At 47.2% G+C, this 26060-nt stretch overlaps 1 long non-coding RNA gene across 1 annotated transcript; it reads left to right on the top strand.

Annotated features, from left to right (window-relative positions):
- Positions 1 to 361: 361 nt before the first annotated feature.
- Positions 362 to 25619, top strand: LOC126543036 (uncharacterized). The gene is made up of 6 exons (XR_011890711.1): positions 362 to 1336; positions 15139 to 15201; positions 15610 to 15678; positions 15802 to 16704; positions 22984 to 23189; positions 24890 to 25619. It is a non-coding gene; the product is annotated as an uncharacterized lncRNA (long non-coding RNA).
- Positions 25620 to 26060: the final 441 nt, after the last annotated feature.

The following is a 26060-nucleotide window of genomic DNA, read 5'->3' as shown; positions in this document are numbered from 1 at the left end:
GTTGCCCTTATTCTATTGCAAGTTATCTTGGTGAATATTTTATGTAATACTGGGAGTAAGCTAATGGGCCTATAGTTTTTCAATTCTTTAACGTCTCCCTTTTTGTGGATTAGTATAATGTTTGCATTCTTCCAGTTTTCTGGGACCCTTGAAGTTTGATCTCTATAGATATGAGTATCGCTTCTGCTGTATAAACAGGAAGATCCCCCATCGATAACGATCTTCACAGCACAGCCGTACCTGAGTAAAGTGAATGTAGGGACATACACTAGATAAGAAAGGATTGGGAGACCTGCGTGATGCACTATAATACTATGCATGCACGTTTCCCGAGAGCCACTACATTGTTGGATCTAATTTGACTGCAAAAGTGCCCTTTGAAAGCTAAAACTAGCCATCTACAGCATCACTGGCCCCTTCAGGTCGCCACTCAAATGAAAAGGACGTTGACTGTGCAATGGCTTGATCATTATCGACAAAGCAAGCTTGTGCGCGTGTTTTGCTAAATCTCCCGTTTTTTTATCATTGTGCACTTTTATTTTCATGCAGAATAAGTGGAGGCCATTCCATCATAAACCGCTGCTGCTATAATCTGGAGACTGTACAGGCATTGGAGGCTGCTTGGTTGTGCGTGTGTGTGTCTGGTGGAACTTTAGGAATCTGCTGTGCAACGCCAAGGGATGTTTTGTGAACTAGAAGCAGCTACTCCATTTTTTTTTAACTTGGTACAGTGCAAGTGCTGGATTTTTTTCATGGCATTGGAAGGATTCTGCCTGTCATCTGCATCGTCAAATCACTTGCAAAGTTGTGCTCTTCCTAGGCTCCATCAATGTGGTTTGTGCAGAATTTGTGTGCAGGAACTTTTTAGTTTTTTTTTTACATCATAGCCGTATTCTTTGTTGGTGAAATTGCTACCACAGCAAAGCCATGGCTTTGTGAAACACTGTTATTCTTCTCTACAAACCATCTGTGCAAAACCCTTACATTAGACACAAGATCTTTTTTACCTCAATATTTCAGAGCATTTCTGTTTGTCCTGTACGTGCATCTACCTGTTGGCTCATTGTTAGCATAAACGCACCAGTGCGTGGTTCGTACACAATGCAGTGCACAAGCGGCAAAAACCAAATGCATGTGTGAAACGCTAAGGCAGTTCATTCCGTGTGAGCGTTGCCCAAATTTCTCTGGACAGAGGCAGTTGGCTTGCCAGGAATAAATTCAACTGTTTCGCAATCTTGCTCATCTGCCCAACACTGGATGACATCTAAGAGATCGTTTCCTCTTTGTCCTGGTGACAGCTTCGGAAGGAAGGTGTCAGGATTCATGACTGCATATGGTGAGTGCATGGCTTTTCACCAAGATGTCACTTGGCATTACGTATTTTGGGGGGAAGTACAAAGCAGTGATTTTTCTTTAACCATTGACGGAAGTTTTGAGTACATTGAGGTTGTTATTGGGTGAAGATTTAGCGGCACTAAAACCAGCCATGAACTTGAACGCACTAAAGAAGCTGGAGTTGTTTAACTTGGCCAGAGAGTTGGCCAGAGAGTTAACTTGGCCAGAGAGACATACGTTCCTCAATGATCGTCGCATCAGAGTTCGTCTTGACGACACTTTGAGCGATGAAATACGTGTAAGGAAGTTTATTGAGCGAGTCCAACAAACGGGCGGTAGCTCGGAACAGTGAGCGCGGAGAGCAAGATGGTAGTGTTCGAACGCCGGTCTCGTGCCCTCTGTCCTTGATGATGATCGGTATGCCATTCTCTTCCTTTCTTCATTACAATTGCCCCCGTCGAGAAAGGTGGAGCCATCCTGGCGATCTAACAGGTGGGTACAAGAGGGTCGAAGTACGGCTTGAGGCGGTCTACGTGAACAACATCACGTCCACGTCGACGACGGTCGCCTTGCAGCGTAAGAGGCTCAATGACATAGTTTACGGGGGAAGTACGCTCGACGATGCGGTAGGGACCATGATAATTTGGGAGCAGTTTGGACGACAAGCCAGGGGCGCAGGGTGGTACAAGCAGCCACACAAGTGCTCCAGGAGCGAATGTTGCGGCCGGAGAGTGATCATCATCGCGGGCGTTTTTCTGGCGTTGTTGGTCGGCTGTAGTAAAGCGCTTGGCTAGTTGTCGGCAATCTTCAGCGTAACGGGCCGCTGCTGACACGGGCGTGCACTCTGAGGTATCTGGTGCGTATGGCAGCAACGTGTCGATAGTGTGCGTCGGCTGGCGACCGTACAAAAGGAAGAAGGGGGAAAACCCGGTTGTGACTTGCGTAGCGGTGTTATACGCGTATGTCGCAAATGGGAGAACCAGGTCCCAGTTTGATTGATCAGTAAAACACGTTGTGGGGCTAGTTGGTGCATAGCTTTCAATAGATTAAGCGCCAAAAGTGACGGCACACAAGAAGAAATACAGACAGGACAAGGCGCTACTTGCAACTGTTTATTGAAATGACAGGTGGCTGATTATATAGCCATGAGGAGAGGGGAACGAAAAAAAGGAGGGACACTAAATATGTGAATGCGCACGTGCGAGAACACTGAAGATAGAGGGAATCATGCTTAATCTAAATCTAAAACTTATCTAAAAACATACTTTCATTCGAGTATATATTCAAAGACGGGGTACTGATACAGTTGTCCCCTCTTTTCTTAATCTCGTTGGCCTCCAACAATTCCCGCGCAACAGAATCTCTACTTTTATACATGATTGTCGTATCATGAAGCCTCGCTTCACATACCCGTTCATCCTCATTTCCGCAGGCCTTGCAATGAAGCGGCAAGTTTGAACCATATCCATTTTTCAATGATAGCTTATGCTCCCGCAGGCGTTCATTAATACATCGCCCAGTTTGGCCGATATACTCTTTTCCACACTTCATTGGTATGTGGTATACTACCCCTTCTTCACACTTAACGAAGGGGTTCGTATGTTTAATAGAACACCCTACTTTTTTTGAGTCATCCGGACCAATTAGGCGGCACAATGTAGCAAGCTTTCGCGGCGCGGAAAAAACCACAGGAATTTTGTATTTCACAGCGACATGTTTCAGATTATGCGCCACTTTATGAGAATATGGTATCACCACCGCTTTACCTTTCTTTTCGACTGTTAGACCTTCTTCACTTCTTTTTCTTTCTTTTTTGAGTTTTTTCAATAACGCCTCTGAAACTGCGCTTAAAGCCAAGCAAGGAAAGCCAGCCTTCCTCAACTTCAAAATCTGGTCGTCAAAGCTTGCTTGTGCCTTATGACAGCATGATTTTTTCAGTGCGGATTCTAGGCACATAGTGGCAATTGCTCGCTTAACAGTCTTGGAGTGTGTAGACTCATACGGCAACACCTCTTTGCGGGCACGGGGTCGGTACATCCAGCAGGAGCCTTCGTCAGTAAGGGTAATGTTAAGATCTAAAAACTGCAAGCTGTTATCCTTGGCTAGTTCGAAAGTAAAATCTAAGCCTTTTCCTTGCTGTTTAAAATCAGTTAAAATGCCCTGCACAGTATGAGAGTAAGTCAAGGGAGATCGTTCCGTCAGTAAAATTAAAAAATCGTCAACATACCTAAAAACCTTGAGCACATTGCCTCCGTCAAACACCTTCGATAGCGCTCTGTCGATGCCCGCAAGGAAAATGTTGCAAAGTACGGGAGCCACGCACGAGCCAATACAAATTCCTTTCCTTTGCACATAAAAGTGGCCTTGAAAACACACAGCCGTTGAGCACAAATAAAACTCCAAGAGTGCCATGAAGTTATCCACGGAAATTCCTGCTGTATTTTGAAAGGATACCTGCCCGTTCATCTCAATGCAGCTCAGGACGGCAGCTAACAATTCTTTTTGCGGAATAGAATAAAAAAGGTCAACAACATCTATTGAGAACAAGCATCCTATCGACTGGGACTCACGTAAAAAGGCTATGACGTCAAAACTATTCTTTACCATGAATGGGTCATCTATAACCAACGTGTTAAGCTGCTTTAGAAGGTAGCGGCTAACGTTGTTTTGCCAGGAAGCTCTTTCACTTACAATACATCTGAACGGTATATCATCTTTGTGCGTTTTTGCAGTAAAGAATACATTTAAACAGTTTTTCCTACATTTCTGGAAGCTACTAGCCAGCTTCTGTAGTCCAAGGTCTTCACATAAAGATATGGTACGGCTCTTTTCCTTACTTGGCTTGAGTTTCGTCACCTTGAAATTCTTCTGGATGGCTTGTAGAGCCTTTTCGTTAAACATGCCCGACGGCATGGCCACGAACCCTCCTTCTTTGTCGGCCTGCAGGAGTCGAAGGTCATTGTCGTTGAAAAAATTCACGATACGTCTTGTGGGGGTTCTTGGACGAGTTCCTTTCTTAGACACCGTTCTGGTCAGGCTGTCAACTCCGTCCAGCAGACACCTTTCCTTGTCCTCTGGTGCAGCTTTGTTGGAAATCCTTCTATTCAGGGAAAGAAGCTCATGTCCCGGGATCCTGGGCTCGGAGCTGAACTTGGGGCCTTTCTTGAGGACGTCAACGATGTCTTCCGGGATGTAGGCTCCCCCGAGAACTCGCAGCGCCGTGCTGCTGGCTTCCTTGGTTTCGCCTCCTTTTGGAAGAATGGGTAGGGTCTTACGCCATAGAAATTCCGTATTCTGAGCTGCAAGCTTTCGAAGGGACTGCAGCTTAGTACTTGCAATGTGCACTGGGTCCAGCGAAAAGCATACCAGGTGAAGCCAATCGTAGAGCAGGCGGACCTGTCGCCATATCTCGGAACGTAGTATCCTGCACATTCTTTTCACATGGCCAACCGACGGTCTAACGCAACCGAACAGAGTGGCGAATTCTGTCGGCACAAGTCCCTTCCTAATGCAGTATCCTAGGGTTCTCGCTCGGCACGTCGCAAGGGCGATATGACAGACCACCACCGAAGGATTCGGCGCACTGGAAGGCACACATTGATTGATCAGATGCAACATGTGTCGCAAGCATGTCGCCCAGAGTCCGATTAAACCGCTCAGTGAGACCGTTCGTCTGAGGGCGGTAGACAGTACACGTCCGATGTACAATTTTGCACTGGTGGAGAAGTGCTTGAATTGCATCGGAGAGAAATACGCGGCCACGGTCACTGAGGAGTTCGCGAGGAGGACCATGCCGAAGCACAAAACGCCTGAGGATGAAAGAGGCGACGTCCTGTGCTGTCGCCGTGGGAAGAGCAGCGGTTTCGGCGTATCGTGTAAGGTGGTCGACAGCAATGATAGCCCATCGGTTTCCGGCCGTGGTCAAAGGTAAAGGTCCATAAAGGTCAATTCCAACGCGGTCGAATGGGCGTTCTGGGCATGGAAGGGGCTGCAATGAACCTGCGGCAGGATGCGGTGGTTTTTTTCGTCGCTGACACTCGTGGCAGCCGCGAATGAACTTGCGGACAAAGCGAAACATTCCGCGCCAGTAGTACCTTTTCCGTAAGCGTTCATAGGTCTTGAAGACACCACCGTGAGCACACTGCGGGTCGGAGTGAAAGGAAGCGCAGATTGTAGAGCGAAGCGTTCGAGGGATAACTAGGAGCCACTTCCTACCATCTGGCGAGTAGTTGCGCCGGTACAAGAGGCCATCACGGATGCTGAAGTGCGAAGCTTGGCGTCGCAGAGTTCGAGTGGTCGAAAGAGTGGGTGCCCCGGATAAAACGTCAAGAAGCGAAGCGATCCAGGGATCGTGGCGCTGTGCAGAGGAGACGGTGGCGACGTCAAGAGCTGACAATGGAAGGGCTATAGTGGATATGGACGCAGTTTCGGTGGATAGTGGTGACCGCGACAGTGCATCAGCATCGGCATGCTTGCGTCCGGAACGATATATAACGCGGATGTCAAACTCTTGAAGTCGAAGAGCCCAGCGGGCAAGGCGACCTGACGGATGCTTCAACGAAGACAACCAACATAATGCATGATGGTCCGTAACTACATCAAACGTGCGGCCATATAAGTAAGGGCGGAACTTGACAAGCGCCCAGACTATTGCCAAGCATTCTTTCTCGGTGACGCTATAGTTTGATTCAGCCTTGGTGAGCGTTCTGCTGGCGTATGCGACGACATACTCTGCGAACCCAGGCTTTCGTTGCGCGAGAACAGCACCGAGGCCGACACCGCTGGCGTCTGTGTGCACCTCAGTTTCGGCCGTAGGATCGTAGTGGCGCAGTATAGGTGGTGACGTCAGGAGACGTCGAAGGGTGGAGAAGGCTTGGTCACACTCAGAAGACCATGACGAGATATTGGAGGCGCTGCTTAGTAGTTGGGTCAAAGGCGCAATTATAGAGGCGAAGTTGCGCACAAACCGACGAAAGTAGGAACATAACCCTATGAAGCTTCGTAACTGCTTTAGAGTCGTCGGTTTGGGGAAGTCAGTCACGGCACGTAATTTAGCTGGGTCCGGAAGCACACCATCCTTTGATACAACGTGACCAAGAATTGTAAGTTTTCGCGCAGCAAAACGGCACTTCTTGAGATTTAGTTGCAGCTGAGCGGTTTTCAGACACGTCAGGACATGGTTGAGGCGTTCGAGATGGGTTGCGAAATCTGGCGCAAAGACAACAATGTCGTCGAGATAGCAGAGACACATGTGCCACTTCAAACCCCGCAGAACCGAGTCCATCATGCGTTCGAAGGTGGCAGGCGCATTGCAGAGGCCGAAGGGCATGACATTGAATTCATATAGACCGTCAGGCGTGACGAAGGCTGTCTTTGAACGGTCGGCCTCTGCTAAAGGTACCTGCCAATACCCGGAACGCAAATCTAACGACGAAAAAAACTCGGCACCTTGTAGGCAATCAAGGGCATCGTCAATTCTGGGTAAAGGGTACACGTCTTTTCGAGTGACCTTGTTTAGGCGCCGGTAATCCACGCAGAAGCGAATCGATCCATCCTTTTTTTTAACGAGAACCACAGGGGATGCCCACGGGCTTTGTGAAGGGCGAATAACGTCGCGTTTAAGCATATCGTCCACCTGATCGGTAATAACTTGACGTTCCGCGGTGGAGACGCGGTAAGGGCGTTGTCGCACTGGCGAGTTGGAGCCGGTGTCGATGTTGTGAACAATGGTAGAAGTTCGGCCAAGGGCACGTTGGGCAACGTCGAAGGAGTCGCGGAACTGGTAGAGCAGCTGGAGAAGAGCAGAGCGTTCAAATGGGGACAGTCCGTCTGCGATCGACGAATCGAATAGGTCAGCAGCTGGAACATCAGAAGGGGTAAGAGCACTGATGACGTCGAGGTCGCGTCGAGCTGAATCTTGCTGCACGGAAAAAATTTGGCCGATATCAATGGGTTGCACGCATCCAAGGGATTCACCTTTAAGCAGTCTGATGGGATATGGAAGAGGATTTGTGAGGCAGAGAGCGCTTGTTCCATTCGAAATAGAGAGGGTCGAATAAGGCAAAAGAAGTGGCTTCCGATTTAGAAGAAGGCGTGATGGTTCAAAGAATGCAGCTTCATCACATATGCTGTTGCAGAATACGGGGAGCAAAACAGCTGCTGTCGGCGGAATTTCTGTGTCTTCTGTGACGACTATTTTGTGTGCGGCTTGATGAGCGGGGTAGTAGGACTCGTCACACAAGGGGAAGAGCTCAAGTTCAGATCTGGCACAATCAATAACGGCGTGATTATACGATAGAAAGTCCCAGCCAAGTATAATGTCGTGCGAGCAAGAGGAAAGGACGATAAGCTCGACAATGTAGTGCTCTTTAGCTATAAGTCGAGCAGTGCAGGCAGCTATAGGCCGAACAGGGTCTCCATTCGCTGTACGTAAGGGCATCATCTCAAGAGGCGTGGTCACCTTCCGAAGCTTGCGGCAAAGTGTGGCGTCTATAACAGAAACGGCAGCACCGGTATCGACAAGAGCATATGCACGGATGCCTTCTACGAAAACTTCGACAATATTCGACGGCAAAGTTCGAGGACTTGAGCATTTCGACAGCGCAGTTCTTGCCTCACGAACTGCGGAGGCTAGTTTCCCTCATTTTCAGGGGCTGGTCGACGACGCATGGGCGACAAGGAGCGGCGACGGGGTGAAGGTGAGCGACGAGACGTGGGTTGCGGATAGTCACGTGAAGACGTGCTTGGTTGGGGACCCGGATCTTCATAACGAGAGCGGGGACGATCTATGTAGTTCGGTGAACGGGCGTCTGAATATCCTGGCGCGCGACGGCGGCAGAATCGGGCGATATGACCAGGGCCACCGCACGCAAAACAGATCGGCCGGTTGTCGCGCGTTCGCCAGGGATTTGCAGGGATGGGAGCAGACCATGTCACGGACGGCTGAATCGGGGCTGCAGCATACGACACACCATGGGGTGGTGAGGGCTGTTGAAGCTGCTGCCGCTTTACTACCTCAGCGTAACTAAGAGGCGCGGCGACAGGTTGCTGCTGAATGGGCACCGGCATGGCCTCGGAAATCTGCTCTTGAATGACGTGTCGAAGCACGGGAGCCAACGGGATTGGTCGCTGCAGTTGCTGCTGTTGTGGGAGCTCCTGACGCTGAGCAAACGGCAGGAGAGACAACTGACGGGCCACCTCCTCACGCACAAATTCTTTCATTTGTGCGATAAGGTATGACTGGTCAGGCATGATGTCCAGTGCAGCGAGCGGTTGATTGTACGTCTGAGATGAACGTCGGGTGAGAGCCCGCTGCCTTCTCAACTCGTCGTAGCTGTGGCACAGAGTTACCACTTCAGACACTGTGCCAGGAGACTTCGCAAGAAGCATCTGAAAGACATCGTCGTCGACGCCCTTCATGATGTGCTGTATTTTGGCACTTTCGCTCATTGAGGCATCGGCACGCCTGCAGAGATCGAGTACGTCCTCAATATAGGCGGTAAATGTTTCATTCGGTTCCTGTGCCCGTGTGCGCAGCCGTTGCTCGGCGCGTAACTTCCGCACGGCAGGGCGACCGAAAACGGCAGATATTGCCTCCTTGAAAGCAGACCAGTTTTCAAATTCCGATTCGTGGTTCGTATACCACAGCTTCGCCACGCCAGCCAAGTAAAAGTTCGCGGTACTCAACTTAGCAGCGTCATCCCACTTGTTAGGTCCACTAACTTTTTCGTAGGACGACAGCCAGTCCTCGACGTCCTGGTCTTCCGTACCCGAAAATACCGGGGGGTCTCGCTGGCGAACGGGGCCGGGACAAACGGCGGCCGGGAGAGGTGGCGGCTGTTGGGCTGCGTCAGCTTGCATGGTCGAGTGCAACGTGCGGGATCGGAGTTCGAGGGTGCCGACGATGTGCGTACCCAGCACCTCCACCAAATGTAAGGAAGTTTATTGAGCGAGTCCAACAAACGGGCGGTAGCTCGGAACAGTGAGCGCGGAGAGCAAGATGGTGGTGTTCGAACGCCGGTCTCGTGCCCTCTGTCCTTGATGATGATCGGTATGCCATTCTCTTCCTTTCTTCATTAAATACGTATATTTCGCGGTGTGCCACAGGGGAGTGTTTTATCTCCCTTATTATTTAACATTGCCATGAGTAGCCTCCCAAGAGTACTAAACCATCGAACACCAGTGAAGATATCTATATATGCCGATGATATCTGCATATGGGTCTCCGGCTACCAGCATCGCCACCTCGCACGAATAGCCCAGGGAGCAGTAAAAGCCATTCAGGGCCACTTGGCAACGATTGGATTATCACTATCAGCAGAGAAATCATCATTCGTACTATTTCCTGGAGTGAAAAGAAAATCTACACGCTTGACGCTGAATTTGGACGGATACCAGATTCAACAAGTCACCAACGTCCGATTTCTGGGCGTTACCTTAGACCACAGGCTACTCTGGCGCCGCGGTGTTGACCACGTTGTGGCGTCATCGTCACCCAGGCTACATGCGCTCAAGCGAGTCACTGGCATACGCTGGGGCAACCACCCGACGTCGATGCTACGGCTACATACAGCGTTGGTTACCAGTCGAATCCTGTGTCAGCTACCTCTGATGTCACCCTCAGACAGCCAATATGAGCGCTTAGAAGCCATCCACAGATAGGGTATCCGACTCTGCCTTGGAGTCCCTCAGCCAGCGTCAAACAAGAAAGTGCTCTACGAAGCTGAGTCACGCCCTCTACGACTTCAGGCTTCCGAGGCTCTGATGATCCAGCTCCTACGACGGAGTGAGTCTACGCCCGGTAGAGCCCTCTTACGACGTGTAGGTAACAGGCCGCGCTCACATTTTTATGCAGCATTGAACACGCTTCGCGTATTAGGATTGCGCTGCTCGAGACAGAGGGAAAGGATAGAACCACCCTGGACATTCGAGGACATCACATGCAACTTAAGTGTACCACGATTGCAATCAAAGAGCTGCATTCCATCTGCAGAAGCCAATTGATTAGTCCTGGAACACCTGAACACGATTTACCCGAATCACCTACAAGTATACACAGATGGCTCTGTCAAGGCAGACGAAGACCGCTGTGCAGCTGCATTCTATATTCCCTCTCTAAGATATACGTGGTCTGGCCGTCTGGACTGTATAGCCTCGTCGACAGTTGTGGAAGGCGTAGCAATAGCTTCTGCTCTGCGCAAATTAAAGACTTTGCCTCCGCAGAATGTGGTTGTCCTTACGGACTCAATGGCCGCATTACAACAAATATACCGTTGTTTGCCATCCCTCAAGTTCACACGCAAATCACTAGCCATCGTGAAAGAACTCAACAACAAAGGCTTCACAGTAAAGTTTCAGTGGATTCCTTACCACATTGGTTTCTCAGGAAACGAGAAAGCTGATGCGCTTGCATACGCAGCGCTCTATCATCCTCCCAAAATCAAGGCTCCAAAGAGTAATCAAGTGCAAAAATCTGACATTCGAAATCACTTTGCGTCGCTTTGGGTTCCACCGCATATGCCCTGCGTAACCAAGAGATTGCACCGCGAAGAAGCCACACTTCTATATCGAATAAGGACAGGATCTGCTAATACACCGGCCTGGTTATTTATAATGGGGCGAATCAATTCTCCGAACTGTACGGCATGCAACGAGACAGGAGACATTGAGCACTTTTTGTGGTCCTGCCAGCAATTCCAAGATGAAAGAGACACTCTCCTGAGAAATCTGCAAGGAAAGGACCTTCCGCATGCGCGCCTGCAACACCTTATATTTCCCGAGGGATCAGTTATAGCCCGCAAAGAAACTTCACGTCTCCTCATCGAATTCTTAAGAGAGACTGGTTTGATGGACATATGGTGAAACCCTTCAGCGGTATTGTGCGAGACGCTCGGGCGGAACAATTGCCGGCCTTGTTCGCCAGGCTAAACCCGCCTGTTGCTACAATTCACCACCACCACCACCATCCAGACACTAGGTTGTTACTTGAATTTTTACAACTTAACATTCACTCCAATATAATTGCATGGATCATGAATTTGCTTTCATCTAGAATTAAGTTTACATCAGTTAACAATTCTACCTCATCTTATGCTGATGCTACGTCTGGAGTACCACAAGGCAGCGTACTTGGACCTTTACTCTCTCTGATCTATATTAATGATTTACCCAGGTACGTGAGGTACAAGATCAGACTATTTGCAGATGATTGTATGTTGTATCAATATGTAACAAATAACACTCATAGCCACTTAGTAAAAACTGGCCTAGAAGTGATATGTGAATGGTGTTCTAATTTGTTAATGCCATTAAATATTTCCAAAACTAAACTCATGTCTTTCACTAATAGACCACCTACTCCCTCGATAACAACGCTGTGTAGAACTCGCCACAACTTACAAGTAGTTTGGTATCAAGCCCAAACGCGATCAGAGCGACGCCTTTGAGCGACAAAACGGGCCGTCGCACGAGCAGGTCGGACATTCTTTTCGCTCGATTGCTCAGTTATGGAAATCTAGAATACATCGCTCGTCACCCGGAAGTGCTATGAGCGACTAGCCAATAGTGCGAAGCCGGGACCGGGTGTATATCAATAAGTCAAGCACTACCGATTCGCACGGAACGAGCAAACGACTAAATTTTGATACGTGCAAGGATAGGAACCTACTTCAGCACCTTCAAATATATTTTACGCTGCTCGTTAGACTGCTCCTTGATACATGCAAGGGTAGGACCCTACTGCAGGACGTTCAGAAATATTTTATGCTGCTCCTTACAGCAAAACACGTGAACTTAAATTAATAAAGCACGGGCACGCCAGCTTCGGCGCGTATTTACTGCCCTCATAACGGCAACACCAGGGAGTCGTCGCTCAAAGTCTTCGCTAGCATAGGGTATGACTTGTAGGCGACGAGCAAGCGCAACGGCCATCTCCATCGCATCGCTGTCAAGCGCAAGGTCGCTTGCAATCTTCATTCAAACTTATCATGGAATAATCATTATTTTAAAGCGAGGCTTTCTTTGCCTCTTCCTACGACTTTCCCAGTGCTGCTGCTGCTGTGGGCTGCTGTCGCGCACACCGCGTCGGGGGGTGGTTCAGAGCGTGTATATAGATGACAGCGCAAGTAAGAGAGAAAAGGCGAAGGGAGAAACTCGTTTTCCCCCCAACAGGTCGAATGTGCACAATGCCCTCTGGAGCTCCATGGCCGTCGCCACTTTAGCCGCTTGACAGCTGTAATTATCTGTGACTCCCCGCAGAAGCACTGCAGAAACTACAGCGCTTCCCTTTCTACTAACGTGCGTGGCCAGAAGGGACACAGAACTGTAGAGAGGAGGAGAGGGAAAAGAGGCAGTTCCAATGTAAAAGAGGGGGGAGGTGATGTGTGAAGGCAAGGAAACAGGGTATCTACCAAGTTGGCATTCCCAAATTCCCCGAGTATTCCAGATTTTCCCTGAGTGCCTTTGCAAAATTCCCTGAGTGATTCAGAACTGTTTTATGTCAAGACAGGCTGAAACCATATCGCCCAATGCTGTCACTCTAGTAAGCATATGAAGAAAATAGATGTTATTTTCGCACGCATTGATAAACATATACCGTACGAGCGGAAACAAACGTAACAGCAAAAAAAGAACGTTCAGTGGTGAATTTCGATAAACCGTACACGTGTGCAAGGCATGGAGAAAATATGTACTGTAGTGGTCACAAAGATAAACCGAGGAATCGTATCTCCTTTTCAGATAGCGATACCGAAGGCTTGCTTACTCACTTTTCCTCTAATTTTGCAATCTCGTAGGCCACCACAATCTCCCTCGTCATCCTGCTATGAGCCCTATACAGAATGGAAGTACTTTCAAACATGGGCTTGCAGGAATAATCTCGGCAGTGAATACCCAAATGACCCGAGATTACCCTAGTGACGTTATATCAATGCTCTTTTAATCTCTCATTGATGCATCTGCCGGTTTGACCAACATACCTTCAGAAGGATCGACATTTGGGCGAGTTGGTACTGGTTGAACATCTTGAAGGGGCAGCGCGAAAAAACGAAGACAGAAGAATGAACGAGCCACAAGAATGAACAATCTAGAACCAGCCGACAAGAAGAAAAAACTGGTTGTAATTCCATATGTCCATAAACTATCACACAGTCTCAGGAATGTAGCAGGCAGATTTGATATAAAGGTTGTTTTTTCTGCCCCTAACAAGTTGATCAAAATTTGTGGTAAAATCGATAGGAAATTGGCCCAGGCTGCCTCCACTCATGCTGGGAAAGGCTGTACTGTTAAGCATACTTCCCCGTTTGTGCAATGTAGAATGGGAGTAGTTTATGAGCTTCCTTTTTCCTGTGGTCACGTATACATCGGTCAAACAGGTCGGTGCCTCAATATTAGATTATCTGAACATAGGCGCTCACTAACGGGTAATGCCTACTCGCATGTCGCGCAGCATTGCTCTGAGCATGGGTGCACTCCAATATATAAAAACACCACAATACTTTCCGCGCATAAAAATCAGACTACGAGGGAGATGATTGAGGCATTCCATATCAGAAAAAAAGGGTCGCGTTATGTAAGCATGCCATCGTTATATTTGCATGATAGTGAATTTGAATATTTAAGCCGCCTCATAGCGTAGCATTAGATTAAATGGGTTTGCATGTTTTTTTGCCTGCGCACTGATACTGACGCCATGGATGGGAGAGCACGTGGCTATGGGTTGTGTACATAAGTGTGTGTATGCCTTCGAATAAAGTTAGTTGTGAGTTCAGCGCTGTCCTGTGTGTTCCTGCCTTCTGTCTTCGTTTTTTCGCGCTGCCCCTTCAAGATGTTCAACATACCTTCTTCCGCATGAAAGTGGAATGGCATAGACAACGTTATGAGTACAGATTACAAATTGTTTGCGATGCTGAGTAGAACATGCGTGCCTTTTGTTATTCAGGTTAACACAGAGAATAACAAAAGGCACGCATGCTCTACTGCCAGGACAGTCGTCCACCCTAAATTGTTTTGTCATTTATGCTGTGGTAGCAATTAAACCGGTATCATACTCAAAAGTTAATTAAACCATTTTGTACACCTTTGCTTGGGGACCACTGGTCGCACCATATCGAGTCTTCAGCCAGGCACACTTAAACCTGCTCTTCCTTTTACTTAGCTGTTCTATTTGAGTTCTGATCAACAAACAGTTTGTTGCCTGTGAATTTTATGGCTCTTGAGGATGTGAAACTTTTCGACATGCTTAGTGCACCGTTTTTGTAGATCTTTCATAACATGCCTCACTTTGAACGTCGGCTTGACGATCTGAGTCTGCAGGCTCAGGCCTTCACTTTATGCACACTGTGGAGCATTGTGCTAATCTTTAACTTCACCTACAGCTCCTGACTTAGGAACTAGTTATTTTGACCTAACTTTCCATATACGCATCCAGCATGAGGATGAAATCCATTTTCTGAACTGGCAGTAATGACAGTATCTGCTTAAGACTGTCAGACTGCTGGAAGCTTCATCCACAGGCTCAGCAAATTACAGTACCATATTACATTTCCTTCAAGGTTTCTAAACTGGCCTTTTAAGACAGCCGCTCCAACATAAGAATTTCGCTCTGCAAAGTTGTTAGCAAACTGGTGCACAATGTTTGTAATGCAGCTTTACAGCACTATGTAAAGCTAATTATTCTCCTGCAGCTTCTTAATTGTCTCACCAGCCGTGAAATAATGCCTCTGTGTTGGCACATAGAGTTTTCTTTCTTTTTATATGTATTTTGTGTTGAGGTGAAGCATAACCAGTGGCCTCTTCCTGTTTCAGCTGTACTGTAGGGACCAGCATCTATGCCATTCTAGAGAAGGCAGGTAGAAGCACAAGTGCCTGGTATGTCTTTACATATGTGATTGCAGTTTAATGTTGCTTTGTACCACACTTGTGCACTGGAGCACTGCATATTATGATTAAGATGCATTGTACAGATCTTAGAATAGAGGGTATATTCTGTAAGTGTCCACTGTGTGGACACTTACAGAATACTTCTTTGCTCCACCATCTCAGCTTCTGCACCTTTTGTAAAAAAAATTAAGACCACTTACAGGCTATTGAGTCTTTTTTGAACCAATATCAGCATAAGACATAACAGGACATGACACAAACGCTTTGTGTGTCATGCATGCAGTTTATTGGCACATTAAATGTTTCACTGGTCTCAGCTAGTATATTTAAATTTTTGTCTGCTTGTGCATTCTGCTATCAAACAGAGTGTAAGCCATGCTGTCTTTGTTGTTTCAGATGCTTTGCACAGGTCTGTAGCTACTCACGCTGAAGCTCCAAGGTTATACACAGACTTGCAAACTCAAGGTTAGTCACCTCTGTGATATACATCTTTGTGCAGCTGTGATTCACTGTTCCTAGTATTAGTTCTTGTACATTTATTACACTATGGTCATGTGGAGCATAACCTATGGTCTGTTCTACATTCAGGTTAAGCCTATAGGCCAGTATCCACATCTCTTGCTGAAGCTACCAGGTCACGCACGAATCCACATGTGCTCGGTGTGTAATTCATATGCAATGTTATGTTCTTTATGCAGAGGAGTTTAATCCATGGCGTTTTTGTTTTTAGGTGCTTTGCACAGGTCGGAAGGTGCTGGCTCATTCACAGAATTGCAAACTCGTGGTATGTCATTTATGGGATATGCATCATTATGTTGCTGTCTTTCATTGTTTACACTTTTCTTTATTTTTTTTTTGTACATTTATTAGCTATGGTCAAATCCTGTGGTCTGTTTTATGTTCAGGCTCATCATACACACCAGTATTCACACCCCTTGCTGGAGCTACAAGGCCACATACGGAACCACATGTGCTTGGTGTGTCATTCTGATGTCGCATTGCTATGTTTGTTAAGGTGCTGTCTAATGTTTTTTCAACTATGAGGCTTTTCTTTCGAGGAACCCGTATGGGTTTCCTTTGTAGCAATTGCTACGAACAGGTAGATGTCTGATTTTCCCTTTATTCATGGTGCTGTAGTTCTTGATAGTTAGTTCTTTTAATGCAATTAGGATTCTTTGCCTACTTCAGGCGTTTTGAGCATATCTATCTAACTATCCTCTTACGTTATTGTTTCAGGTGGTTTATGCAGGCCTTCTTCGACACATGAAGTTGCCAGCTTCACAGAATTGCAACCTCTTGGTATGTTCCGCATGCAATATAAATCTTTATGCTGGCTTTGTTCAGTGATTGTATTTTTTTTTTAACATTTAATGCACTGCAGTCAGGCAGAGCATAACCTGTGGTGTCGTTTATGTTCAGATTCATCGTACAGGCCGGTATCCACATATCCGACTGGAGCTACAAGGTCACACGCAGATCCACAAGTGCTTGGTATGTCATCTACCTTCTATTAATCGTTGTAGTTAATAGGGTTCAGTGATGGGTTTTAGTGTTGCTAGGTGTCACAGAGTTGCATGCCCGCGCCCCTCTCGAGTGGGCCGACATTGCCACCGCAGCCGCAACGCTGCTTGCACGGCGATGAGGGAGAGCGCTCCCCATTGTCCCTGAACCCGCCCGACGGGTTGATCACGTGGGTCGCCTGAGCGCGACGGAGGAACGAGGCGGCTCGGCGAGCCAGCAGAGTGGCTTGGAAGACGGAGCAGGGTGGTCGTGCACCGGGAGACAGCTGAAGATGTGGTCGGCAGGCTGAAACCTCCAGGCCGAAGTCTTCGCCGTTCGACCGACAGACGGTGCAAGTCCGTCAGGATCTTCGGCAGCGAGGTACCAGCAGCCCGACGCTCTTCAGACCGGGATCTCGGCAAGCACGCCACAGTTAAGCCTCGTGTTCCAGCCCGCTCTCAGAACTTTCCGCCGGACTCTCTTTTCTAATCGCGTTTAATCTTTCATTTGTTTATCCATCGCGTGTTAATTTTTGTATGTTCTGTTAGTGTAGTGTTTGCCGTATTTATTGTCGCGTATATTTTTCATTTGTGTCGCGGATTTTTTGTTATTTCGCGAGTGTTAATGGTTCCCACGTGGTGGGCTTAGTGTCGCGCGAGTGGCGTCAGGGCGTGTGCTGTGTGACCCGCACGCCTTCCGCGAGCTAGGACCCACTACTGGAAGTTTGCATGTTTTTTTTCCAATATGTCTCGGACATGATTTTATTTTATTAAATTGAATGTGTGTGTTTTACGTCGCCTCCCGTCTCATGCCTCTGGTTCACGGTCGATCAGGCGTGGACCTTATCGCCGGTCAGCAGTCGAACCCTCACTAAACGCACGCGGGGTGGGTTTGTTGTCGCCCCATCCCCTCCGGTTCGGAGAGTGCGATTACCTCACCCACCAATCCTTGACAACTGGCGTCCGCACGACAGGACTCGCTGACCGCGATCTTCCGTGACCACGAGGCATAGCGGGGGGAACAGACGCGTATCGCGGAGAGCGGGAGAAGGCAGACATGGCTGATGGACTCCTCGAGGAGTTGGAGCGCATCGTGGCCGTCGGGAGGCAGATGGGCCTTGAGGGGCCAGCGCTCCGGGAGTTTTTGCGCGACATGCGCTCCAAAGAAGAGGCGGATCGTCGCGAGCGCAGGAAAGCGCGAGAGCTGCGACAACGCGAGGCGGATGAGTGCGATGCGGCACAGTCTTCCCAGCGCGTCCTCGAGTTAGAGAAGGAAATTGCGCTGTTGCGCGCGAGGGAGGGCCGTGTCGAGAGCATTCGCAACAGAGAGTGCCTGCCGGGCTCGACCGCCGCCGCTGACCAACCTCAGCCCTCTGGAGTGAGCCTTGTTCAGGATTATGCCCAGCCCGAATCCTGCCTCGTGCCTCAGCCCTTGGGTGCCGGGGCCTTCGAAGCGAACGAGAGGCCGGTACTTCGAGAATCAGGCGGTGTGGCGGGTAACGATGGTCAGAAGCCGGCCACGAAAAACGTCAGCCGCCGCGCAGGCAAATTGTGCCATCGCAGGCCGAGAGAGGCGGCGAAGTGTGTGGCGCGGCGGAGGCTGGCGGGTTACCGCACACCGCGGAGGTACGAGGTACGGACCGCTGGCAGATTGCAGAGGATGAGGAAGAGGCCGCGCAAAACGGCACAGAGGTCACGGAGGCGTCGACGGGGCTTGGCGGTCGCGAAGCGTTGCTCGTCGCCGCGAAAGAGAGCGCGAGCGATATATTCGCTGCGGCAGATGCTGCTAAGCCGCGCACTTCGTGGCACCCGGTTGGCCAGGCGCTGCGCGTGGGTGAGGACCGGGCAAGGTTCAGTGTACCCCAACCACCGAGCCAAAAGCAGGCAACCGGGGCGCGAGGTGATATGTCGCTGTAGAGCGGCTAGTGCGTCTCCCCAACTATGCGCCGGGAAAGCTCGGGGGACGGCAGGAATGCGACCGCAGCGAGTCCGTTTGAAGAGCAGGGGGTATTGAGCAGGGCAGCCGGCACTGTGTTGACAGTTTAGATTTGTTGATAGTGCCACGTAACTTTTTTTATGTTTGATTGCATTTGTTAACGAATTAATTTTTCTGCCCTTCAATTCACCGATCTGTTTTTTGTTTGTTTTCTTTTGTGTGTGTGATACGTGTTGCCTGTAGAGTGCGCGTACCGGCTCTGCCGTGGTTTGCGCCAGTAACAGGGCCCAAGGGGACAATACCGTATCGCATGTATTTCGAATCTGTGGATTCTCGGGACCATTATTTTATCGCTAGTTTTCTGTTCTTTTGCGTTTGAGTTGGGCTGTGGACTGCACTGACTGGCCGAGAGCGAGGCGGCGATGTGCGCGGACAGGTGCCTTGTGCGAAGTGCCGTGACCCACACGACGACGTGATTGTGCGCGTGACCTTCGAGTGCGTGGGGAGTGCGGTCTCCTTAAGGTGCGCGTACATGACTCTGTGTTAGTTTGAATGTTATTAGAATAACATTCTTGTCGTCGGGGTGGTGTCACAGAGTTGCATGCCCGCGCCCCTCTCGAGTGGGCCGACATTGCCACCGCAGCCGCAACGCTGCTTGCACGGCGATGAGGGAGAGCGCTCCCCATTGTCCCTGAACCCGCCCGACGGGTTGATCACGTGGGTCGCCTGAGCGCGACGGAGGAACGAGGCGGCTCGGCGAGCCAGCAGAGTGGCTTGGAAGACGGAGCAGGGTGGTCGTGCACCGGGAGACAGCTGAAGATGTGGTCGGCAGGCTGAAACCTCCAGGCCGAAGTCTTCGCCGTTCGACCGACAGACGGTGCAAGTCCGTCAGGATCTTCGGCAGCGAGGTACCAGCAGCCCGACGCTCTTCAGACCGGGATCTCGGCAAGCACGCCACAGTTAAGCCTCGTGTTCCAGCCCGCTCTCAGAACTTTCCGCCGGACTCTCTTTTCTAATCGCGTTTAATCTTTCATTTGTTTATCCATCGCGTGTTAATTTTTGTATGTTCTGTTAGTGTAGTGTTTGCCGTATTTATTGTCGCGTATATTTTTCATTTGTGTCGCGGATTTTTTGTTATTTCGCGAGTGTTAATGGTTCCCACGTGGTGGGCTTAGTGTCGCGCGAGTGGCGTCAGGGCGTGTGCTGTGTGACCCGCACGCCTTCCGCGAGCTAGGACCCACTACTGGAAGTTTGCATGTTTTTTTTCCAATATGTCTCGGACATGATTTTATTTTATTAAATTGAATGTGTGTGTTTTACGTCGCCTCCCGTCTCATGCCTCTGGTTCACGGTCGATCAGGCGTGGACCTTATCGCCGGTCAGCAGTCGAACCCTCACTAAACGCACGCGGGGTGGGTTTGTTGTCGCCCCATCCCCTCCGGTTCGGAGAGTGCGATTACCTCACCCACCAATCTTTGACACTAAGGCGAAATTTCCAGTATTTTATCTGTGATGACTGATTTCTCTTGCTTTCTCATTTAATATTTACTTGAGACAAGTTATTTCTTGTATTCTATATGTACCATTCGCATTCGTGATAGTCCATTAGCACTAACTTAGATTGTTTTTCATTGTAACATATTGGAAACAGAAAGTGGTGCCCTTAACACTAAATCAGCTTTGTTCTTTAGTTATCTTGCAGCTTCATGACAGAAAAAATGGCAGAACCCATCTCATGATGACTGTGAACGTAATGTGATTAGCATACAAGCAATATAGCAGCACACCACATTGCTGAAGCCACATTCATTTAAAAAATCTACAGTGGCGATTCTGAGACTATCGTTGCTTTGGCTATAGGCGACATATGGTGTCTCCGGTATCAGCTCACTTATAGCACTCGCTTGGCGAGGTTGCCCGTGAGCATGACGGCATAACGAAGACTGTGTGATGAAGATGTAATAATAAAGTATGACGTCTATGGAACAACGAAGGTATTATGACAACAACACCATGGCGACAAGGAGATGGCAATTTTGAAACGATCGAAATGCGAAAACACCCGTGTACTTAGGTTTAGGTGCACGTTAAAGAACCCCAGGTGGTCGAAATTTCCGGAGTCCTCCACTACGGCGTGCCTCATAATCAGAAAGTGGTTTTGGCACGTACAACCCCATAATTTTAATTTTAATTTTGAAACGATGACTATGGTGTAATCACGAAAATGTGACGACTACAGCATGAGGACAATGGGATGATGCAAGTGCATGGCGACGACTCTGATGAAGGTACGGAAACAACTGCATGACAACGATGGCGACGACAATAAGATGACATGTTTGAAGTGATGACAATGGAAAACAGTGCGATGACAATGGTGTGCTGATAACCATGGGATTACGATGGCGTAGTGATGACGGCACAGCGAGAGTCGGATGATGTTAGAATGACGAAGGTGGAACGACCATTACGGCATCACGACGGCAGTATGACAATGAAGTGTCCAATCATTCAGTCATGGAGATAGCCAACATTTTTGTCGGTCAAGGCAACTGACCGCGGGCTGACACTAAAAATTTTAATTCTGGCTTTTTACATGCCTCTAACAAGATATGATTATGAGCCAGGCACACAGTAATGGGGGGCTTGAGAATAACTTGGACCACCTGGGGTTATTCAGCATGCACCCAGTGCATGGCACATGAGCATGTTTGCATTCTGCCCCCATCAGAATGTGCATGCGACAGCCAGGAATTGAACCTGCGAGCTCAAGCTTAGCAGCACAACACCATAGCCTCTAAGCCACTGCAGCAAGTGAGCTGACACATGAAAGCCCTTTGCAATGCACAGTGATCCATAGTTTCCTTGACCGAAGAAGAAATTGGCTATCTCCGTGACGAAGAGATTAGATGCTCGTTTCGTTTTCATTAAGGACACGTATGGTTTTTAGGTACTTTTTTTTTAGTATCATCTTTTTGATTTTCTAAAGCGTATATATTGCGGTTGCAGAGTAGCAGCCAGTGCTTAGTCCTATTCTCTCTTTCTCGTCCCGTTCGTCACTCTGCTTTTCTATCATGAAGCCATACTAACAAGCACAGGTTCAGAATTTCTCGCAATATTGCTGGCTGTCCAGTCATTAATGTATCTGCATTTTTATTTTTCAGCTTGTATTCACATGTTCCCTGTTGAATGCTGTAGTGCAAATGATAAGCAGCAAGTTCTTAGAGCTCCATCTCTTAAGCTTGTGTAATTGAACAATATGTTTCTTTCACTTGTGCTATATACCTGTGTAAATTGAAATGAAAACAGCAAGGTACATAGCTTCTACACAGTTTGCCTCACCTAGCTTTCGCTTCACGATAGTGGTGTGAGCATGAGTATTCATTAGCCAACCCTATGGCGCAGCTATGCAGCACGTAAGAAAAACTTTTGTATGTTGCCGCTGGCACACTACCTTTTCTCAATGTCATCGTGATGGAGTGACACTGCCATGAGTCAGTGGTGCAGTTTATCGCTTCTTCCTCCTTTAGGAGTGCGCCCCATCATTCGAGCTATGACGGTTGCTAGCGTGGACGCGGTGACTTAGAAAAGCACTTGTTGTCCGTGGTGTGGCTGCAGCGTTGCACAAACCGTGAATCCTAACTCACACTGTTATCACAAGGCCAGTGCTAGGTGACGAAAACTATAAAGAAGGCATGTGTTCTGCTGTTTATGTTCCAACTATGGCTGATAGTACGTTTAGTAGTGCTCATCACTGTTTCTTTTTTCCAATTGTTGCCACATCAACTACCATATGTACACTAAATAGGTTGACTACTGACATACTTGACCCCTATATAGTAGACTCACAGAAAAAATTTTAAAATATGATTTGAATATAGGTAGACCTATATCTTTCTAGAAAAATGAAACACTTTCACAATGACACACCTTTATTTACCGCTCGGCTACTAAATCTCGTTAGTTGATGCCACAAGCTGTAACCACGTCTTAACTGGCAGAGAAGACAACCTCGCTATATGCTTCGCAGGCATCTTTCGCATCCCAAATGACGTTCATGCACTGTTGAGCGCATTAAATATGCAGCATTTTTTAAAGCCAGTCTTAGTAATCTCCAGACTGGCCTTACGGCAGGCGTAATGGCGGAACTCAGCTTGGTACTCTGGCTAGATGTGTTCACAAATATGGTCGATAGCTAATTTTGAGTAACAGTTTTGAAAAAAAAAGTCTACCTATATTCGGATAAATGCGGTAATTTTTCATCTTGCAAATAGCGCTGAAATGAAAATTTACATAATACTAATGCCACTGATATTTTTTTTTCTTTCTTTGTAGCCTTCATGGAAAGGGTCTCACAGATACTTAATGGTATTAAGCAGACCCAGCAGGCCCATTCACAATACCTTAATGAGCTGCTCAGCAATGACAACAGTGCATCTTCACAACATTGTGACCTCCCTGATTTGCCTTTTTCGGATGCGACAGACATGCTCGACTTTGACAAAAAGCTTGAGACAGACAGACAAGCTCTACATCTGATGGTAAGTTCTCTGCTTCATCTATTCTTGTAATTTTGCCAATTTTATGGCTGTAAGCACGTTTTAATTAGTACTCTACTCCCTAATCATGTTGCTTGATGGCCTAGGCTCAGTGTGAAATTGCCTGTCTTGTAACTACAGTGGGCTGTAGTTAGACAGAAATTGATACTGATGCTACTTATGACACTAAGTCTTATTCATGACATGCTGTAGGATTTTACATTAACTGCCTATGACAATATTAAAGAATATGAGTAAAAGTAAAAGCCAGTTAGCACTTTTCTATTACCAAGAAATCATTTAGGTTGCAACACTTTCAGTGTTAACTGAATCCCAATTTATCTTTATAGCTGTATTTTTTCTTGTTTCTTTTTAACTGAAGAAGCACTTGGTTGTCCAAGGAAGGGACCCAACAAAACAGAAAACGACACGCATTCTACAGTCCCTCCTTAGCAGGAATGCGGCAATAAGCTTCAGTTGGTTTGGAACGAAGGGGAAAAATAAATTCTCCAAGCTGAATCTGTGCAAGCTAATGTGTGGTGAATTAGGTGTAGCAAGTTTGATATTACTTATACCCCTGTCACACTGGGAGTTTTAATGTCATTCGAATCGAATGGCATTCGGTGCAACGAATGTCATTTGCCCGCGGAGGTGCTACACTCGAAAAATTAATGTCATTCGGTGGCGATATCAATGGCGATAATTCTGAAAAATACGTGGCACCGAAAGTCGAACAAGGTAGGTATAAAGTGCTTGCATAAGCAATCCATATATTTAAATGTATTTTTGGGACGTCACTTCACTGAAAAAAATATATTTTAGTAATGCCTATAAAAAAAAGTTGTTCTATTTGAGACCATGTGGCCACTATAAGCCAAAACAAGGCTTAGCCACCTTAGTAGCCGATAAATTGAAAACAAACAAAATGGCTGACATGACGATGCTGGACGACGACGCTAAGTTGCAGTAGGTGAAGCGATTAGTTGCTGCGTACTTTGCATTACGAGAAGGCGTAATAATCGGAGGAAGCGATTAGACGTTCTATGGCCGACGAGCAGAGTGGCGGCGGCATGGGCGGCGGCCAGACGCTGCTGAGCTGGAGAGTAACAACATTTTGCCACAGCCGGCCGCACATATTTTGTCTCTTTATTAAAGTAACAAAACCATTAAAACACGCAAACGTTATTATTTCTATACGAGTACGGTTTTCAATTTGCAAATACTGTGTCCTGTTTTGCTTAGTTTCTGGGGTTGAGAGTACACATTCGCTCCGAGTGCGAAGCCGAATGAGTTTCTCGAACTCATTCGATTGCGGAAGTCATTCGGTGCTAATGGCATTAAATATCGCTGTGTAGCAACCGGATAATGTCATTCGATGCTAATGCCATTCGGTTCGAATGACATTAAAACACGCAGTGTGACAGGGGTATCACTTCATTTTAAATCTAGTGTCAAGCAGTATACTCACTGTATTGAGGCTGCTTTGACAGATTTTATCCCTTATTGCTTAACTAGATGGATTTTCCATGGCAAAATATAAATAATGTACGACATTGTAACAGCTTATGACTTATACACCTATTGACACTTTGCTAAGTTTAGTGCTGGTATTTAGTTTTGTCTCTTTAGTAGAGTATATACTGGTCCAAGTTTTGTGTGGTGTGCAAAACTTATAGGAAGGATAATTTTGCTCATGCATGCAGGCACATTGACTAATGACATCAGACACCCAGATGCCACCCTAAAGGATCTCGAGAGGGCTGCCATGACTTGGTTCCGCCATGCTGCCGAGCGATTTGCTGCTCAACAAATATAATTTTTGTAATTTCGCTGTCAAATATGATCATGCTGAAGTCAGCTTGTTGCAGATTATCTGCATGGCCTGTATGAACATAATTTTTCACTAGTGGTTCATCCTTTTTTGTTTTGTTTTTAATGTTACCGTTTGCCCCATTCAGAACCATCATTTTCTTAATGTGTTGTTTTTTGTGCCTAGCTGAAATTTTTGTTTCCTGAAACTTAATTTCTTTACTGGTGCACACAGCTTGCACTGCCTGCTTAACTCTCTTCTAGCAGTGTAGGATTAAGAGTTAAGAGAGCGAAACTAAGACTAATTAAATGCAGCATTGGCGTAACTTGAAATACAGTTGTACAATGTTTAAAAAGTGCACCACAATGTACACAAAAGCACCTTAGCAAGTAAATACAACTTTGAATTCTGCTCTACTGGATGAGAGTTAAGCAGGCTGTGCACACCAGTAACGAAATTAGGTTTCAGGAAATCAAAATTTCTCTTGGGCACAGGAAACAACACAGCAAAAGTTTATTTTAAGCTTTGTATTAATAGGTCCTGTGAGGAGAATGTGACTTAATTACATATGTGTTCATCTTATTTATGGGAAGCGTGCAATAAAGATTAACATTTCAGTTCAACTGGCGTGAAATACTAATTTATAGTGCATTGTCCAACATGAAATTAGTGTTGTGTATTTACAACAAAAAATCCAAAAATACTAAATGTTTTAACAATTCATTTTTTTCTGCCAGAGCATTTCTAAACTTCAGCCGTCTTCAGTGTACTCCAAAATTCGCTGCCTTATCACATTACTTTCTCTATTATTTAATTCTATTCTAGAACTGTAACATCATGATGGCCTTCAGTACGTTTGTCATTTGCTCTTTTAGCTTTTCCTCGTCCTAAAAACATCCTAAAGCTCTTGCTTCAGGCTTGGAATTTAAACACGTAGGGCAATATCCATTGTTGTCCATTTTATGTTGGGAACTTACACACACCCATTGCTGTGTAGCTGGATACGTGTGCTTCTGCCCCCTCAGCAATGTTTCCAGTGTTCTCACGACCAGGATGTCCAAGCC

The sequence above is a fragment of the Dermacentor andersoni genome, chromosome 10 (genome assembly GCF_023375885.2).
Source record: "Dermacentor andersoni chromosome 10, qqDerAnde1_hic_scaffold, whole genome shotgun sequence".
Lineage (NCBI taxonomy): Eukaryota > Metazoa > Arthropoda > Arachnida > Ixodida > Ixodidae > Dermacentor > Dermacentor andersoni.
Note: the sequence above shows the minus strand (reverse complement) of the source record. Positions and strands in the feature narration are given on the sequence as shown.